The 20,283-nt window shown below is 37.2% G+C and overlaps 1 protein-coding gene across 1 annotated transcript in view; it reads right to left on the minus strand.

Moving 5' to 3' along the window:
• Nucleotides 1-17,833, minus strand: part of LOC117421152 (uncharacterized protein C4orf54-like) — a 49,426-nt gene extending 31,593 nt beyond the window's left edge. Inside the window, exon 1 of the transcript XR_009329562.1 lies at nt 16,916-17,833. The gene's annotated coding sequence lies outside the window, so the exon portion shown is untranslated. The remainder of the gene's footprint in view (nt 1-16,915) is intronic.
• Nucleotides 17,834-20,283: the final 2,450 nt, after the last annotated feature.

Raw genomic sequence — 20,283 nt, forward strand, 5'->3', positions numbered from 1 at the left:
TGGGGGGGGGGGGGCAGACAAGGGGCAACTTTGTATAGTATGTATAAATATAGAGAGCTAGTTGTTAGAAAAACAGAAAGAAACTGTCAAAGCTGCCAACACAAAGGGCTGGGGTTACTGTACAGTGCGTTGACTGCTGAACATTATCAATGTGCAGCTGTCAATTGCAACAACAGCTGTCTATTTTTCATTACAGGACACCTTCCATTACAAGAGCTTTCAGCAACCACTACAATATGGGCTGGCATGTCACAAGCTGAAGCAGCGCCCCAGCACTGACTACTCTGAAATGTATGCATAGATCCAAGCCAGTGTCCTGTGTTGGTGCAAACATGCTAGGTCTCCAGTCCCAACCCAGCAGGGACATTACACAGCTGTCTAACAGCACAAACACCTTGTAAAGCTTTCACTGGAAAACAAAGCAGAAACTAAGCCTCCATTTGAAAATACACCCCTGCGCACTGTACTCCTCTCACCCTGATATCCATCTGTTAAGGAAAGTTGATAAAGGGTCATGGAAGCTGCTGCAGCATGCAAACTCGTGCAGGTCACAGAGTTCAGGGATCTTAGCATAACCCCCCTGTCAATATCTCCAAACCACTTCACAATACAGGCCAAACAGTCAGTCTGTGCTTGTGAGATGTCCAGGACCAAATGGCAAGTCAGGTTTGAGATTTTGCTGCTCAGTGAGATGTGAGGGGAAACTGACATTTCTGCCGAAATCATGCCATTGTGCCATTGTCACTTACATGAGCACTGAAGTCTAAATGAACACAAAGAAGAAAGAAACGAAGGGCTGTCCTTGTTTGTGTTTATGACAGAGGTGGACACAGCACATATTGGAGGAGCACAATTTAACATGTGTAGCTCCTACTAAGAGGTGATGGGGGTACCTCCAGTGGTATAAATAGGAATGAGAAAAGAAGAGATAGAACCTTCTCCAAAAGTCTCTGATAGCGTTGCCTGGACATATTTTCAGAACTTCATTCTGAAAAGGGCTTTAGTTTAATACCAGGCCACTTTGACCCCCAATGTATATATTTACCAGTTAACATATGCTGTTTGGACTATCTAATTCAGGGGTGTCAAACTCCAGTTCTTGAGGGCCGCAGGGTCTTCTGGTTTTCATTCCAACTTAAGCTCTCAATTAACATAATTGATCTAATTATTTGTTGAATTTGACATATTTAATATTTTTCAGGGTCTTTTACAGTTGATGGTTTTAAAAATGCACTTGATTCAAGGTACACTACTTATGAAACACTTTGAGGCCTGAAGAGACGTGTTAAATGTGTCCAGTTAATCAAATAATTAGACCAATTAAGTAATTGAGATCTCGAGTGGAACGAAAGCCAGAAGACACTGCGGCCCTCCAGGAACTGAGTTTGACACCCCTGATCTAATTAAATGTCCAGCATGTTTGGTTTGTAATGCAATGAAGACGGTCCTTCTGTCTCCAGATCTCTTTCAACCGTCACATTAGAGTTTGTTCATCTGTCATCAGGAGTATTTTACCCAACCTGGCAGAGGTGGCAGTACTTCAGAGCACATTTCAGCACATGCTTTAATTACAATCTGTACAGAGCACGTACTGTATACATGTACATAATAATGCAAACAAAAAGGGCAATGCAATTTACTGCTACTTACCTTACATTTTTTAAATAAGTGGAGCAGTAATTAACTATTCTAGACAGAAATATGGTGTTTATAATGAACAAAGTACTGACTGCCAAGTATATATAAGTAGAACTTCTCAAAAATCCACTAGTTTGTTTGTTTCTAAGAAAGATTGAGAGACGTATAACTTCTTAACACCTTGTTTGATTGATCTGAGAATTTGTACCATTATTTGTATAAAAAATAAGCTTTAGGATGAACTGAAGCTCAGTGTTTTGAGATCACTAAAGGAGTTTAAAGAGTAAGAAGCGAGGTTACGAAAAATATAGCGCTACACGTCCCACGTGCTGCTACAACTGTTTAAATAACGTACCTGTCATTGTTCTTTTCATTGTTAACATCTGTGAAGGGGTATACCACACCCCTGTGTGTGTATTATTTTGTGTTTGTTGTGTTATTATTTGAAATGTATTGTTTAGTTAATAAAACACAATGTTTTTCTTATTGTTATTTTGCAGCATGGATGGGGTTAAAATTCCCCATCTATACTAAACTCGTGTAGAATGTGACCGTCTCCAGATTAATTAATTCATTTCTAATTTGGAGATGTCACATGTATAAAAACCCACAGCTGTGACCGAGCAAGGTGCTGTGTTCAGATGTAGAACGAGAGCCGTGAGTTACAGAGAATTAAAACATAAATTAATAACAATTGCTGCCCATGCTGGGTTTATACCAGCACGCTACCTGTTGATTTATTTTACTTGGACATCGTGCCTTTTGTTTTGTAAAAGTGTTTTCATTTGTTCAGATATTTTATTTGTTTATTAAAATGCACAAGCAGCGCATTCATACCCCAGTGCTGTCTGTGTCTGTTTATCTTCCGGGTCTGTGACGTCACACCATACAGCCAACCTGTCATAACATCATAAAAACTTTTACACTTATAACTTTAACGTCTGTTTCAAAGTTCTTTTCAAAATGTCCACTCTAGTGCACGGATAGTGTAAGGATTATTGCCTGCATTGTTAATCAGGTAACACAGCAATAATGATCCATGATGTGGTACGGAGCACAAAAGCCAGAGCACTTATGTTTCTTTTTTTAATCGCTCTTCCTGCAGTGATTTAGAGAACAGATCTAAAACCCCAGTGCACTGGAGCGGCCATTTTGAAAAGAGCTTTGAAACAGACTTTAAAAGTTATAAGTGTAAAAACCTGTCAGAATGCTAACAATGAAAAGAAAAATTACAGGCACTTTATTTTAACTGTTGTAGCAACATGTGGGGACGTATAACACTATTTTTCAGAACCCCACTACTTACTCTTTAAACATAAAACATCTATGTCGGAGAGATGTGGTTTGTTTTGGCGATGCTCCTAAATTGTGTTTGTCACTTGTTTATATTGGTTGTCTTTATTTGAATCTGTGTTTTGTTTTTTGTTTTTTTGTATGTGTCACAAGGTAGGCTTGAGTGGCAAGGGTGGTGACGTCACAGACCAGAAAGCAATGTTCAGGAGGCACGGGCCAAAACTGTGTGGCAGCGCAGCATATTTATTTAACAATGAAATAAATATGTTTCAGCCCGTGGGGCAGCAGTGTAGAGTAGTGGTTAGGGCTCTGGACTCTTGACCGGAGGGTCGTGGGTTCAATCCCAGGTGGGGGACACTGCTGCTGTACCCTTGAGCAAGGTACTTTACCTAGATTGCTCCAGTAAAAACCCAGCTGTATAAATGGGTAATTGTATGTAAAAAATAATGTGATGTCTTGTAACAATTGTAAGTCGCCCTGGATAAGGACATCCGTTAAGAAATAAATAATAATAATAATAACGAAATAATTAATAGCAGATAGGGGTTTATAACGGAGGCTTGCCTCCTCTGTGGAAGAAACTGCCCCGGCTTCTCCAATTAAATCACATCATCTGCAACTGCTAGTCCAGCAGTTAATAGCAGATAAGAGTTTATAATGGAGGACTTCTCTCAGCGGCCAGAATTGCTGTTAAAATAGGAATGTTGACTAAGGTTTGGGTTAAAATGAATTTTTTTCTTAAATTTTAGACAATCATTTTATTTTGTTTTCTTGAGCATTATTATATTATAATGCTACACATCATTTTGAAATGTTGAGGAGGCACTGCCTCCCTTGCCTCCTCTAAGGAGCCTCTACTGATAGATATATGACACGTTTATTTAAGTTGTGAAAACAATCAGAATTGTAAATTTTTGGTAACAATATACATTTTCATACCCTATACTGACGTTATTGATTAAAGCATTTTTTATATGATAAGAAAAATACATATTACAACTAGTGAGAAACAACTTAGGTTAATTTAAGGACCAGTATCTTTATGAGTAATATTACTGTTGTGCTTTCCATTAAAAAGGTGAACAGTTTTGATGAACTAGGGTTACAAGCTATGGCTCTTCTTGAAAAAGAGGACAGAATGTCAAAATAACACTGGGGCCTTATCTTTTTATCTAAAAAAAAAAAAAAACACCATCAATAATATACAAATGACTTCAAAATAAGGCCTTGAGTGTTTGTTTCAACATCCTGTCCTGATTTTCAGGAAGGCTCTGCCCATTGAAGAGGAAGCAAAATGACCAGTGAATCCTACAAGACTGACAGATGGTATGTAGTACCAGTGATGTACAGCAACAGACCTAAACCCGGGCCTAGAAAGATTGTCTAGCTGCTACATTCCAGCAAGGCTGCCAGGAGCGCTTGCATTTTCTGCCTTCTCTCTCTTCAATAACTGCCCTGGTTGTATTTTACTGCATCCTGTTTCAAATCTGTGTAGTTGTGAACTGCAGCATTTCTTTGATTTTTAAGGCTTTTCTATTACTGAAGCTTGGCAAGGCAAGGCTTAAATTACTCCCACAAACAGGATAAATTTAGTCTGCTATTTAAAATGTGGGCCTGTCTGTGCACGTATGAAGAGATAAGTTACTTTTGGTTGATGAATTAAAACAGCAGGTGTTAAATTATGGCAGCCATTCATCAAAAGTGACAGTGAGTGTTTATGCAGTCCAGTCCAAAGCATGTACAACACTATGAGGCACACATATAACAGTAAAACAGCTACATTTTTTATCCCCTCCATAAGGGCTGGAGAGGTGTATACAATAAACTGATAGACGAACAAATTTATTTTTAATCCCAGTCACAATTTCTGTCCTAGGGCATTAATTAATTGGTACCAGAAAATGTCTGTTTATCATTTGATTTTCGTTGATAGATGAAATGGTAGCCTTATTAGTTCACAGATAAGACAAAGAGAAAGAGATGTGATTATATTGGACTGACTAAACAATAATCACAAGCTTTCAAGACCTCAAAGGTCTCAGGCTAGTTTCACACTTTTTTTGTCGAGCCCAGCGGAGCCCGAACCGTTAAACTCTGGCCTCGCAAGATATCTGGTACTGGCTTGGTACTGAGCAAAGCTGGGGGCGGGGTTAACTCGTACTGTCCAAAACAATAAAGTCTACCAAAAGATTTCACAGGAATTGAGAAACAGGACTAAACCACAGCGCGAAACAGTGTTGTGAAAAAATAAAGAAAATAAAACAGAATTACAATAATAATAATAATAATAATAATAATAATAATAATAATAATAATAATAAATAATAAAGACCATTACAATAAAGCGGGTCAGACCGCAAAAATAAATAAATAAATAAATAAATAAATAAATAAATAAATAAATAAATAAAATGTATAATTTAATGGACGCTGTTCTTGGTCACAGACCTTCAACGACAACAAAGGTATTTCTCCTTTAAATTGTTAACGGTGACAGGTGTCATTTAAAATGTAGTAGGTAAATTCCCGTTTAATATGAAATGACTGATGACTCCACTCGGTAGCAGTTCAAGAAGCTTTAATACAATACGCAAGAGAAGAGCAACAGCGGTTACAGGAACACACTCTCAAGGCAGCAAAATATTTATACTGGATTAGCATAGCAACAATAGGCAAATTAACACGACAGCATGATTATAGAACTTTCTCAGAGACGAAGATTCCCTTATAAGGGGTTGTTGTTAATTATGCAGTTTTGCCTCAAACTAGACATAACAGCGTCCTAACTATATCCCTTTTATCAGATGAGAAACACATTTCAAACAGTTCTCACTAGAACGTACTGTACACCACACGATAACGCACTGTGCTCAGAACACCACACAATCGTCCTTAACCCTTTAGATACCACATCACATATTTCCTGCCTCTTCAAAAGCAAAGACAAAAAAATACTGTGTGTTAACGGCATGTTCTACTGCTGTTTGTATTCCATCTATTTTTTCTAATGAATAAAGTGATCAGTAATTGCGCATGTTACCTTGTAGTTCCGTTATAAACCAGTCCTTAAAAGAAAAAAAAAGATACATATATTGGAAATGTGCAAAGTATCTGAAAATCACATTCAATATGGTCATTCAAAAAAAATACCGTATATTAACCTTGCATGTATAAAAACAAGTTGTAAAGAAAAATATCTTTAAATATGTAAGATTTTGTTTTTAATAGGCCTATACTTTAAATGTATTTCTGTGTGGTCCAGTGGTTAAAGTAAAGGGCTTGTAACCAGGAGGTCCACGGTTCAAATCCCACCTCAGCCACTGACTCATTGTATGATCCTGAACAAGTCACTTAACCTCCTTGTGCTCCGTCTTTCGGGTGAGACGTAATTGTAAGTGACTCTGCAGCTGATGCATAGTTCACACACCCTAGTCTCTGTAAGTCGCCTTGGATAAAGGCGTCTGCTAAATAAACATAATAATAATAAAATAATAATATTTCTCTGAAGTGTTTACCAACATGTTTCAAATACTATCTGTAACGTTTTAAAGTTATTAGTAGTTAATCTAACTTTAATAATATTAAATTAAATTATTCGGTTTGTATTTGCATTCAGCAACATGTGAAAAACAAATACAAACAAGAAGTTGTTTTTATTTTCTCACAACACAACACACACTAAGCGCTGCGCAGTGCTTAATTTGTGCCGGGGCTTGAACCTCTGTGCGTCATATTCCCAATACCTCTAGTTAAAAACCTCTAAAATGCTTTATTTTTAAATTCTCAATACAGTTGTATGAAGTCTGTGCGCTAGAGAGACAGTCTGCTGCCACGTCTGCCTACTTTAAATTACATAACGATTTTTCAGTTTGAGTGCTTTTGACACTGGCTGCAACTCGCTTGTCGTTTTTTATACACAAATAAGCTTACTTGATTTGGAAAACGTCATGAACGATACAAGCAACTTCTTACACTAATTGGTTTGATTAAATGACCACACAACAAAATATGAATGCTAAAGATGAATTTCAACAAAGAACAACGACAACTTTTTAATGAAAAAAAAAAAAAAATACTGTAGCCTACTTCAATAGGATCATTAGCCTGCTATATTATACTAAACCAAAACAATAAAAAATAATACCTATCTGGTTGTTGCCTTTTTCAATGAATATAATTTAATTAATAGAGAATAAAAACATACTAAGATAACAACTACCTAGCCTAAATTTAATTAATCGTTTTTGTAATACCAGCGGCTTCTTACATACACATCACTGACAATATGTACTGTGGAAACCAATGTTGGGGTGCGTATTTTTATTTTTATTTTTTTAAATCAATGTCGTCCTTCTGGAGTCCTCTGAATGCCTTTATTTTTTTTAAAAAAAACATTTAAATGCAAAACCATAACAAAACATGTATAAAGGCTTTTTTAAAAAAAAAAAAAAAATGTATTATTTGTCCTGCGGTTGCCTTTAATTATTTTTTCTGCACGTACTACTACTTGTATATAATGTACAATCCGTAAATGTAAACATCTAAATAACACTAGTACGTACAATACTCTTTGAAATAAACGTGAATGTACGGTTCTTAAGGCGGTATTATTGTCATTGCTTGCGCCCCGGCACCACTTCCTTTACAAATTAAGCAGTGGCGCTGCTGTTTAGTCACATATTTCTCAATTCTTGTGAAATCTTTTGGTAGACTTTATCGTTTCGTACATTACAACCTCGTGATCCATTCTAAAAACAAATCCACACCACTCCTCTGTGGCCTGTGTCCACTGAATTTGACGTCACATTCCACAGTGCAGCTTCTGCTTTGAACAGTAGTGCTAACACACCCGAGAGCAGAATAATATACTCTTTAAACAATACGCAACATACATGGATTACGAAATGACCTCAGCCACATGCTCTCTGTGGGATGTTAGGCAATGTAGACATGGCCCTCAGAAAACAGAACCCTGAGTAACAAGGAAATCATCCATTTTGAGCCTTTAATCGAACCCACAATTGCTGATGCTCCAGATACTCAACTAGTGTAAAGAAGGCCAGTTTTATTGCTTCTTTAATCAGCACAACAGTTTTCAGCTGTGCTAACATAATTGCAAAAGGGTTTTCTAATGATCAATTAGCCTTTTAAAATGATAAACTTGGATTAGCAAACACAACGTGTCATTGCAACACAGGACTGATGGTTGCTGATAATGGGCCTCTGTACACCTATGTAGCTATTCCATTACAAATCAGCCGTTTCCAGCTACAATAGTCATTTACAACATTAACAATGTCTACACTGTATTTCTGATCAATTTGATGTTATTTTAATGGACAAAAAATTTGCTTTTCTTTCGAAAACAAGGAAATTTCTAAGTGACCCCAAACTTTTGAACGGTAGTATATATATATATATATATATATATATATATATATATATATATATATATATATATATATATATATATATATATAGTGCAATTAAGAAGATAGCTGATACATACTTTAACATAAAATAATACACAATATAACTTTTACCTTTACATTTTTTCAGTGTGGCTGTTACTGCTCAGTACAAAGAGCTTTTGGCCTTGTGAGATACTCACAGCCCCCCTCATAACACAGTGACAGTGCGGGTAGCTTCACAGGCATTTGAAAACTGCCAACTTGGTGTGAATTTGAGCATGTGTCAGATTGTAAATTGACTGAAAAATGTGGGAGGAAAATCACTGAATCGGATCAATTCAAACAAAGCCTTCCAGGCCTGTGAGTTAACCTGCCACTGAATAGAGACGACAGGATCCTGTACGGCAGGATGCCATGGCAAATTAAATTTACAGAAGCACCCATAAAGTCACTGTTTTACGTTGTTTTACTTTTTGTCTGACGTGTGACATGCCAGGGCTGTTTGTGCCTTTAAAAAAGCATAGAAGATATAGTGAGCTGTCACCAATACTTTGGGAAATGTGAAGCATCCCTGCTTCTTGCCTGCTGGCTCCAGAGTATCTATTTCACATGTGTGAGGAATATTAACCCATGACCTCCACTGGAGTGTGTAGGAAGCACTGAGCAGTAAGAGATTCTGAAATGGAAAAAAACATTCTGGTTTCTATTGGAAATATGTTTTTTTTTTTTTTTTTTAGCAGACACCTTTATCCAAGGTGACTTACAGGTGTCACAGGGCAGTACAGGGTTACAATGCAAGCTTAATACATAATACAGTATAGTTTACAGTAAGTTTTAAAAGATGTCACTATACACATAGGAAAACAGAATACAGTCTAATTGAACTATTTATCTCTGCAATTGGGAATGTGCAAAAAATGTAGTTTGTGGCAGCAATGAGTGTGAAGCTGTGTGTTGAAACAAAACAAATTCCACTGAACTTGGTACACTGTAATACTTTATTACACTAAAATGAAATAGGTCAGGTAACCATATCAAGGTATATGTTTTTTTTATTTTTTTTTTATTACCTATATAGATATATTTTTGTTTTAATTATTATTTTATTGTCCTGAGGAGTTCAAAGTATGGTTGATAAAGCCACAGGTGCAAATCACATGCAAAGTCTATTAAAACCCCTGCTTGCAATGAGTGTTTCTTGGAAAATTCAAATCTCTTGCCACATGGGAAAAAAATAGAAAATGTGAAATAAGAGACTCCAGGGGTCAAAGATATAATATATTAAAATACAAGTAATATTTCCATTCTTGATTTTGATCAGTCTCATTCATGTTGTCCTTATTTCAAAATGAATCCAATTAGATATGTTGCCATTCCATATGCACTTATATATTATTACTATTATTTGTTTATTTAGCAGATGCCTTTATCCAAGTCGACTTACAGAGACTAGGGTGTGTGAACTATGCATCAGCGGCAGAGTCACTTACAATTACATCTCACCTGAAAGACGGAGCACAAGGAGGTTAAGTGACTTGTTCAGGGTCACACAATGAGTCAATGGTTGAGATGGGACTTGAACCGGGGACCTCCTGCTTACAAGCCCTTTTTTTAACCACTGGACCACACAGCCTCCTACAAATTGTTGTTTTGACAACAAAATAACAATATTAACAGTAATGTGCTGGTGTAGTTCTATAGCTGTGCTGGTACAGTTAGTTTCATACTGGCTTGGCCTTGACTGACACTGCTCTGCATCGAACGGACTGTACTGTATTGTTTTATTTGATTTCTTTTGGTGATGTGTATTGATTTATGCTGTTACATCAATGTTGTTTTGTGTTTAATGATGGATGCTAATTATATGTGGTTTTTGACACAGTCTGAGCTTTCTTGGACAGGTCATCAGGTAAGTGAGAATTTGTTCTCAACTGTTTATTATTTATTTATTTATGTATTTTTACCTGGTTAAATAAAGAAAGTCACTGATGATTAGTTGATTTACTACTATGGTGCACACTGTAATGTACATAGTAAACAGTTCCCCTTAGTGGCATAGTCACAGATAAAATCTAATTTTTATGGAGCTAATAATAATGTTAATCAGATTTCAGCAGGGAAGCTCTGGCGTGCAGACCCAGTACCAAATAAAGCCTTATTTTTAAGCTTAGAAGTTCAGAACACAGGGGATAATATAGTAAGACATTACTGATACCACAACCTTGATGTACCAAAACATGGGGAAGCTTTACACTTTAGTTAATACTTAATGGATTGTCTACAAGTAGTGAACATACTGTGATTGGAAAAACAGTATCTGTCTTTAACATATCATTGTCAACTATTATAAATGAACACACTATTACTGTATATGAACACATCTGATCAATCAATCTGAATTTCTATCAGCCCCTGCTCCAGCTCTAGCTGCTTTTAGCTGGCTCTGGCTAAAGAGTCACTAAAACCTCTAATCAGTAATGTGTGTTCTTGACTATCATAGTAACATTCTATTTAAGTTATTTTTTTAAATTGTTCAATCAGGTTAAATGTGTTTTTTATAGAGTGTGAATAGAGTGTGAAATCTGGTTCTAAGACAAATTTCTATGAATCTAGACTGTATTGGCCTTGAATATTAGGGGCCGTCCACAATTAGACATTTTCTGAAAGCCTACAAAGCATGCGTTGGGATGAAAATAGCCATTAAAAAAATGTCATTGATTGCTTACATGTGTTTATATAATATGCCCAATAACTCTAGGAGGGTTGTAACATTGAGACCTGTAGTCTTTACTATTATTATTATTATTATTATTATTATTATTAGTTTTTTATGGTACATTTGTGTACATTGGTGTAATAATAATATACAACACAGTTAACTGTACAGTAAAATACATTTCAATAAGGACAAGAATATATTTAGTAATTGAGTGCTGGGACTAATCCAGGAAAAAAAAAATGTATTTGAAGGGGAAAATATGATGTCAGTCAGAAAGGACAGTTGACAGAAATTAGAAATACGTATCACAACCTGTTATGCCTTTACCACCAGTTTTATATGAGCAATAGGAAAAATAGCACTTTGTGGGCTTTCTATATATCGTGATGGGGTGCTTGATGGTATGCATAATAGCTTGAGATACTGGAGTCTTGCAACTGTGGTTCAAACCAACAGGTATTTTATTTGTTCACACAGTTATGAAACTCTTTCAAAGACAAGGGAAATAAACAAAAATCCTAACTCCGATTTAGAGTACTACCTACACAAGGTTCCTTTTCCTCTATCTATTATCAGGACGGCTAAACCGTTTCCTCGACGTAAAACAAAACAATAGTTTTTAACCCTGTGTCAAAATATACTGTGGCGGTGTCAAGAAGGACGCAAGACAAGGTTTCAAGGCTAAACTTTTTATTTGTTTTAGCCTTAATAATTGCTTTAACAAAGCTGCTGTCAGCCACAGCTCATGCTTCTACAAGTTGGCTTTCTCTTCTCTTTAGCTCTCTCTTCTCTTTAGCTCTTTCTCTCGTCACTCTGTTCTCCTTTTCTCAGTCCGACCCCGGGATCCAGCTCTCATCTCCTTTTATAGGAAAGCTGGAGGGAGGTGGTGCCCGTTCTAGCCAATCCAGAATGGAAACCTCACCCTGCTGGAAGGTTCCAGAATGACAGCTGTATGGAAATCCCCCAGCCCAGGTGCCTCAGTCTGCGGATTGGAACACTCTATATGAAAGGGGGCGGGGCCCCAGCATAACCGCGGGTAACCTTGCTGGATGGAAAACTATAGGCTGAGTTCTCCCGTTCACTCCATCATGCTAACCACGCCCCGACCCGCAGGGTGCGCTCTTACGGGTTATTAACAAGCAGTCAGCACACCGGTCCCGCCCATCTCACCAGCCCGCCTCTTATTACATTACACAGCAGCAATTCAATAATATCTAATTCCGAGATTATATTTTATTACTGATTACTGCTGCAAATCTAGTCCCTTTCCTGCCTAAAAAACTGCATCTTCTCCTTTTGATTTCCACTTTCCATCTTGCTCTATCTCTGTGCTATCCTCCAGTATCCAATCTGCAAACCAGGCCCTTCCCTTATGAAAACATTACATATCCCAATATTTATTAAATGGTTACTTCATAGAATCTATAAAATAATCTATATTTTTCTCTATTGCAGTTTCTGCTTAGATCATTAGTGTGCCGTGATAAATAGATACAAGGAGTATTTACTTTCTACTATTAAAGGTGATGAAATGTGTTAAATAGCCTTTTGACTGTGTGCAATAAATGAAGCCCACTAATCTGCTTTTCTGAGTTTAGTTTAGAAGCTGTCCTGATTGCAGAAACAGGAATTTCTTTCTGTAGTAGTTATTAAGTATGGCAAATAGTAATCCACATAGGCAAACCCTTTAAGTTTTTCCAAATAGTATTTCCAAACTCCCCCTTTAGCATGCTGTAAGCTGATGGGCATCGCTTAAAACGGAAAGGAACCAGTTAAAAACATTAATTGCATGATGAAATTTCCTGCATATTCCATTTTTCGGTACCAATCAATGATCATGAGAAAGTCTTCTTACAATCTAAATTAGATAATTACGCATTTTACAAAGGCTAATTTTTTTTCTGATCTTAGCTGATTCTTTTTTGAGTCAACATGATTAAATCATATTCCCTTTCTGATCAAATTAAATGTTGTCACTTCTTTACTTACAAAAGGAATACTATTTAATCTTCCTTCATATAAGCATTGCCCTATGTAAAATGCACAGCGAAGCTTTCAGATTGTCAGGAGATGCTTTCTCATTATCATTGATTGGTGCTGAAAGACTGCAGAGACCAGGCAGAACATGTCATCATAGAATTGACACATTTTTAACAGGTTCCTTTATGTTTTAAGTCAGGGTTTCCCAAACTTTTTTACCTGAGGCCTATTATATGTAGAGTTTTGCATGTCCGATACTACAGCCGTGATGTAATAGGGGCCTGCGTAAATCAGGTGACCGCTGTTGTTCCTAAGGGGACAGCATGGGCTAGGAACACAGAGTCAGGCAGTCTAATATAAAGCTATGTGTTAGTGAGTGTTTGCTCTTACATTTAATAAACAAACAATGTTTGTAAGTACAAGAGTCTTGCGTCCTACCTGACACAACAAGGCCCACCTGTTCAGCTGTATTAGGCACTACGACCCACTATTAGCACAAATGTCACATTTAAAAACATTTTAAATTACGTACCTTTATATAACTGACATTTTTAGACATGCAGTTATTTTTCTTGGTCATCAAACAAGAAAGTGCATGTCTCTTATTATTCCCATTCATAAATACCTGAACAGGAATCACTTTTGAGTAAAACCAGTGCAACGTACACAAAAACATAACTCTTAAATTAAATCCTCATTTCTGAACACTGTGTAACTAAAACGTCCAGCCGTTACCTCTCAACTGTCATGCACAAAAAAGACGAATGCGCACAATACAGAGGGAAACGAGAGCCTTGCATAAGTTACTTTTTTCGCCACTACTCTGTGCAACCAAATACAACTTGCAAAATCACATTCAGTTGGCTTGCAACACACCCCCCTCAAAAAAAAAAAAAAACGGAGCGCAGCTCCACCACTTAACAAAAGAAAACTTATGAAAATAAATCCATCTGCAGCGAAATTTGAATTTATATTGTTGTGTATTTAAAGTTACGGCCAATACACCACGAAACATAGGTTTAGGACTAGGTTACTGTTATGAAATAAACTTCGTTTTAGTACCTACATTTATCACACTTATGTGATCGGGCTGTAGCATATAATGATGACGTCTATTACGAGTTGCGCACGCAGCACGACCTTGTGTGAGCTACGCTGTGGAAGCCTTTGTTATGCAGCAATACCCCTCTCAATGTTACCTCTGATTTGCGAATTTCTACTTTGATTGACAGTCCGACAATACTGCCTTGCTACACTTTATTTTTCAACAGTTACAGCTGCCGCCGGCGCCTGCTTTTTCCTATTAATAGAAAAAAAAATAAAAAAATACATAGACTGTTATTGCTCCGGCGGCCCACCAAGGACTGTTTGGCAGCCTAACTTTGGGCTGCATACCACAGTTTGGGAACCCCTGTTTTAAGTGATGCCTGTCTGTTTAAAACATGTTGATAAGGAAATTTGGAAATAAAACTATTTGGAGAAACTTAAAGGGATCAACCCCAGCCCCAGCTCCAGTCCCAGTCCCAGTCCCAGCCCCAGCCATTTGATTCCTGACATTTGCCTCTTGCTGAAGGAAAACATGTTTTTATCAATGTATTGTTTTTGTTCTATTAAAGTAATAGCTGTGATAAAATAAAATAGCTGGGTGAGGATTGACTCAAGGAGAGGTGAGGACTGACTCGAGGAGGGGTGACGACTGACTCGAGGAGGGGTGATGATTGACTCAAGGAGGGATGAGGACTGACTCGAGGAGGGGTGACGACTGACTCGAGGAGGGGTAAGGATTGACTCAAGGAGGGATGAGGACTGACTCGAGTAGGGGTGACGAGTGACTCGAGGAGGGGTGACAAGTGACTCGAGAAGGGGTGACGAGTGACTCGAGGAGGGGTGAGGATTGACTCGAGGAGGGGTGATGACTGAGGATGTCCTAAAATGGACACCGTACACCAGTTCTTTTTAGCAACCTGGATAAACCCACCCACAATTCTATGTAATTGGTTGAAAATATGAACGTTGACTGTTCAGTATTTCTTACTCCAGATTTGCACGGCGCTGTACAGCTGCTTTTTAATGCTATTGGTCATTCAACCTTGCCTTTAGCCACATCAAATGTCATTGTACTGTAATAAGTTAGGTATGATAGTAACACAGCAACCTGCATGAAAATACAATATTCTGTTACTGGCGCAACGATGCTCTGGGGGAAAAAACGAGATGAAATAAGCGTCCCAAGAAAGGTTCTGGGGACACTGGGACCAGTGTTCCAAAAGTGGGACTGTCCCGTCCAAAACGGGACGTCTGGTCACCTTACCAATGCCGTAGTATTCACAGTTGACACAAACTTGTTATACATTCAGTTCAGAGTTGCGCTTCCACTTCCAGAGCTCTCCTACACAACCCACACCGAAGCTATCACACCTAGCAGTCATGGGTCCACTGAACCAGTGAACCGGGTTTGTGGCACGGTTCATGCTTGTAACCAGAGGTATTGTGGGATAGAGGTTTCCTGGCCATGGCGATGCAAGTTTTACAACTGTTTCTGTAACCTTTTCAGAATTATGTAGCTTATTTTTGTTTTTCTGTAAATAATAAAAACATTACATACAAATAATATATATATTATATACACACGGCTCAAAATGATTGATTGCTTGAAGTAGATGTTGATCACAAATTTTTAAAAAAAGGTTTCACATTACTAGCCTCACATTAATACAATTAAAGCACTTGGAACAAAATACCTATACTTCGTATACATAGCAAGTCAGTCTAACACTTTTGCCTAGAGACGTCTAGAGATATATTTTGCATTATGTATCGGTATTGAACTTCTGACAGACATATCTGTGACATCAGTCAGTGTTATATACATAACCAACCTGTTGGTTCATCAATACCCATAACTGCTGCGACTACATTTTCAATCTCCGCCATTTTTAATGACCAGGTCCGTTCTTGCGTTGTGGTCACGTTCACGGATTCTTGGTCAAAGGCCGCTTAACCCGGTTCTGTTGCGATCAAAATGCGAAAAAGCACCCAGTTGTACAAATTGGTTAACAAGTAGTCATTTGTAAAATGTACCCATCAACCGTTCATTAATTATTCAATCCAATGTAGTTTCTGGTGGCAAAATGAAAAACAGAGACATCTACTGGTCAGAATTGAATATTACAGGGAATAGTACTGTTGTCATTCTGAGACTGCTTTGTAGCACAGAGCCACGCGGTCCCCTATTTACTTCTGGATGTCAATAAAACAAGTCCAGGATTAGGCTGCGCACGCAACACTAGCTGCCAAATAGTGATCTCTACACACATGTGAAGTTGCAATGGCAGGAATTTGTCACGTTTTCACTTTTCACGTTCTCTTTTATTATATTATTCGCTCTGCACACACTCTTAACTCAGGGGAGACGTTAAGGAGGACAGAGATGTTTAAAACTCCTAGTGGTTTATGTTCGAGCACTGGACGAGCGGTGTGTCCTTAAAACCTTTTTATTTAATCAAGAAAATCACTCAGACTCATTTATTCAAAGTTTTACGAATCAGAGCAACATCAGCGCTCCTTCGTTTTATTAAAATGCCTTTAATATTGGTTTAGTAGTTTGCGCATACTACCAAAACCCGAAAACATGTAACAATAATTAGCAATCCTAAGTTTATTACAAGCTTCAGCATTTAATACTTCAATAACATAATACAATTAGATGTATTCAGTGCAGCCCTCAGGCTGGTTAAGCACAAAGCCTACAAGCACCCACTGCTATGTTATAGCACATTCAATATAACACCCTCAATACCAAAACATAGTTTCAAAACCTCATAGCAATATAACCAATAAATGTGAGATACAATAATACCATTAATATGCTTACCTCCTATTATAAGGAAGAGTAGCGTGAACAAAAGAGAAGGACTGTTCTGTGGAGATCTGCAAAGGATGGACCACAAAGCTCTGCCAAGCTTGATTGTGGTGCTCTAGTGTGATCAACTCAGGGTTTTTATACAATTTTTGTCCCATTGCGAGCAATGAGAGGCCCCAATTAGCCCCAATCATCAATCCCCATGGACAGTCCTTATCTCTTAGCAAACAGTAATCTATAAGGAATTCAACCAACTCTTCAGTCCCACTCATATACCAATAAATCAACACTGGCCCATGATCTCACCCACTCATCCTTGCCCCCTCCTTTATCCGAAGAATTCAGGTAAAGCAGAGTTCACAAAATCCTTGCTGTTTTGATTCACTACTTAATATGTGTGTATTACAAAAAGAAGTGGTGTTTTAAATATATGCAACACCAATCTAGGAAAAGTGGTGTTTTTGAATATATGCAACACCAACAGTTTATAATATAGCAGTTTATAGTTTATAATGGTTATAATTGATTATATGAACTTGGCTTTCAAAAATATATTCCTTCATGTCATCTCACTCAAATTAGTTTCCTTCTTTCCTTACTGGTGTACGTTTAGCCAGTATTATAGGGAACTTTTATTCTATATCTCTTCTAGTATAGAGTTTTTTCCTTTTATGAAAAACCCAACTATTTTACTGAGCTGTGAAGTTGTAATGCCTTTCTCTCCTATGGGCCCCAATTGCCTGAACTCAATTGACACTTAGATGACCCTGTATTTTTCAGCTATATTCATACTGGCTAAATCCAGTTCGTTAAAGACATCTCCTCCCTTGCCAAGTTTGGTATTGATGGATGTTTCTATAAATCTATACCTATATCTCATATGCCTCCTTTGCCCTTCGACTAGTTATTTTAGGTGTTAAGACCATCCATTCTAACTCCCACATGTGCAGTCAGGCCTTCGGTACTATAATCCTTCTGATAAGAAAATTCCGGCTTCCTCCCACCAAAAAAGGCCTTCCAGCAGCTAATATTAATCTCTCCAAGGGCAGGCTGATAGAGAGTTCAAGAAGACAGGTCACATAGTTTATTCTTCTAAAACCTACCTCCTGCTTTTTATTCTTCATTATTTATTCAATCCTTTTATTTTGTATGTTCTACCACAACTTTTCTTTATGCTGCATCTTTTAACTTCAAAGTCAAACTAGTACGTTACTTCTTATAGCATATGGCTGCTAACCTTATTACTTTCTGCTAGCAGCAGTATGTCAGCAATATTACAATAGGATTTTATTCAATTTTTCTGCTCTCTATTTGTGGTGTATCTTCTGACAATGCTTATTTTTCTTAAGTTATAGTCTGCTTTTACTCTAGGTTGTTCTTACTCACCTACTTATTTTAAAACTGAATTACAAGCAGAAACCTACTCAAAGCGAGGTCTTTTAATCCTTTTCTGTTTTTCTCTTTCCCTTAAGAATACTTCTAACTCCTTTTCCCTTTATATTCAGAAGTTATAATTCTTGAATGTAAGCACACAGTAATTCTTTTCATTGAATTAGGACTCAGTTTTTAACTGCTCATCTTGATAGAAAACAGCTTCAGGTATGCTATCATATTAAGCAAAGTGAATCATATGATCTTATACATAAAAATTGTTCATAGTATTTCATACTAACAATAATTATCACTACCTATGATTATATGTTACCACAACAATCTATACTATTTAAAGCAAACATTTTAACATGTATTTATTAGTATAGCATTATTCTGTATTTAAGCTGAAAAAGTATTAAAAATTCCAGCCCTCAATTCTGGAGCTGTGCCTATCTTGATAAGAGACTGCTCAAGGCCGGCCAGTGTATCAAGTTGTACCGGATTCTGTTATACGGTTTTACAGAGAGAGCACTTTACAGTATTTGTTACAGACTAAAGATTATTCAAACATTACAAATGGTTACAGCACATATCATCTCATTAATACATTTCATTTTTAAATCATCCAGTCCATGTCCAATGTTTCAGCTCGTTCCCAGCAGGACTCCACTTCTGTCTTGGGTTCAGCTCGGGTCGGCTCTGCAAACACCACAATACCTATTTTGCTCTACATTATTAGTGGGCAGACTTAATACAACTGAATCTGAATCAATCGAGGAGCCGTGAACTCTAGCCACTGAAATTCTCCATGCAAAGGAATCCAATTTCTTACTACACATAATAACTGGTTCGGGGTCACCCGTGACAAATTATTTAAAAATATGCATTGTCTGCTTTATGTTTTTACCTGAAATGCACAAGATTTTTTTTTTTATGGTATGGTATCCTTTGTTTATTAATTCACAAGGATAAAATCAGGCCTTTCTTACTTCTGGGTTATTTTTCAACTTTAATAGTGTTACATATAATGACTGTGAACATGAGGTACCATGATTGTTCCAGCAGTATAATAAATATATGTTAAAAAGATGGAATCAGTGTTCCAGTACAGTATCTATCAATCAACCAATACTTTATTTATATAGCGCCTTTCATCCAAAAAAGTATATTCACGTGTCTAGAAATGAAAGAAAAACAGTTTTCAATTTTGACTTAAAGTCATAGACTGAAGTAACACTTCTGATATGAGGTGGCAGTGCATTCCACAATCTGGGAGCACAGTGACTAAAAGCTCTCTCCCTTCCTTTTTGTGCACACTTGTGGGAGGCACAGAAGGCCTGCATCAGCTGATCTTAAATCACAATAAGGTATAGATGTGACTGGAAGCACCTTTATATAATCTAGTGCCATACCTTTAAGTGCTTTATAAATCAGAAGTAACGGTTTTAAATCAACTCTAAACTTCACTGGGAGCCAGTGCACAGGAGTTATACGGTCTCGTTTTTCGTTCTGCTGGGAAGCCTAGCAGCTGCATTCTGTATAAACTGCAAGTGATTTATGGCGTGACCCGGAAGCCTAGCAAATAGAGAATTGCAATAGTCGGGAAAACACAAAAGCATGAATTAGTTTCTCAGCATCAGACAAAGAGAAATTACTTAATGTTAGCAACTTTTCGCAACATTTTGAAACTTTGGTGACATTGCAGATATGCAACTCAAAAGATAAATCAATCAAATAAGATTGTTCACTTCTGTTTTTATGTTTGGTCAAATTGATCAGATTTATTTTTTGAGATTTTGTTGCTTCTAGTTGCTGCTGAGAAACAGAACATCTGTCTTATCAGAGTTTGACTGAAAAAAAAAAAAAAAAAAAGTGGAGCATCCACCTCTTCACATCAGTAAAGAATTTAGCTAATACAGCCGAGGATGTAGACTGTGTGTCATCGGCAGACCAGTGAAAGTTAACACCATGTTTATGGATTATCTCATGATATGTCTGATGATACG

This window comes from Acipenser ruthenus, chromosome 1 (assembly GCF_902713425.1).
Source record: "Acipenser ruthenus chromosome 1, fAciRut3.2 maternal haplotype, whole genome shotgun sequence".
Taxonomy (NCBI): Eukaryota; Metazoa; Chordata; class Actinopteri; order Acipenseriformes; family Acipenseridae; genus Acipenser; species Acipenser ruthenus.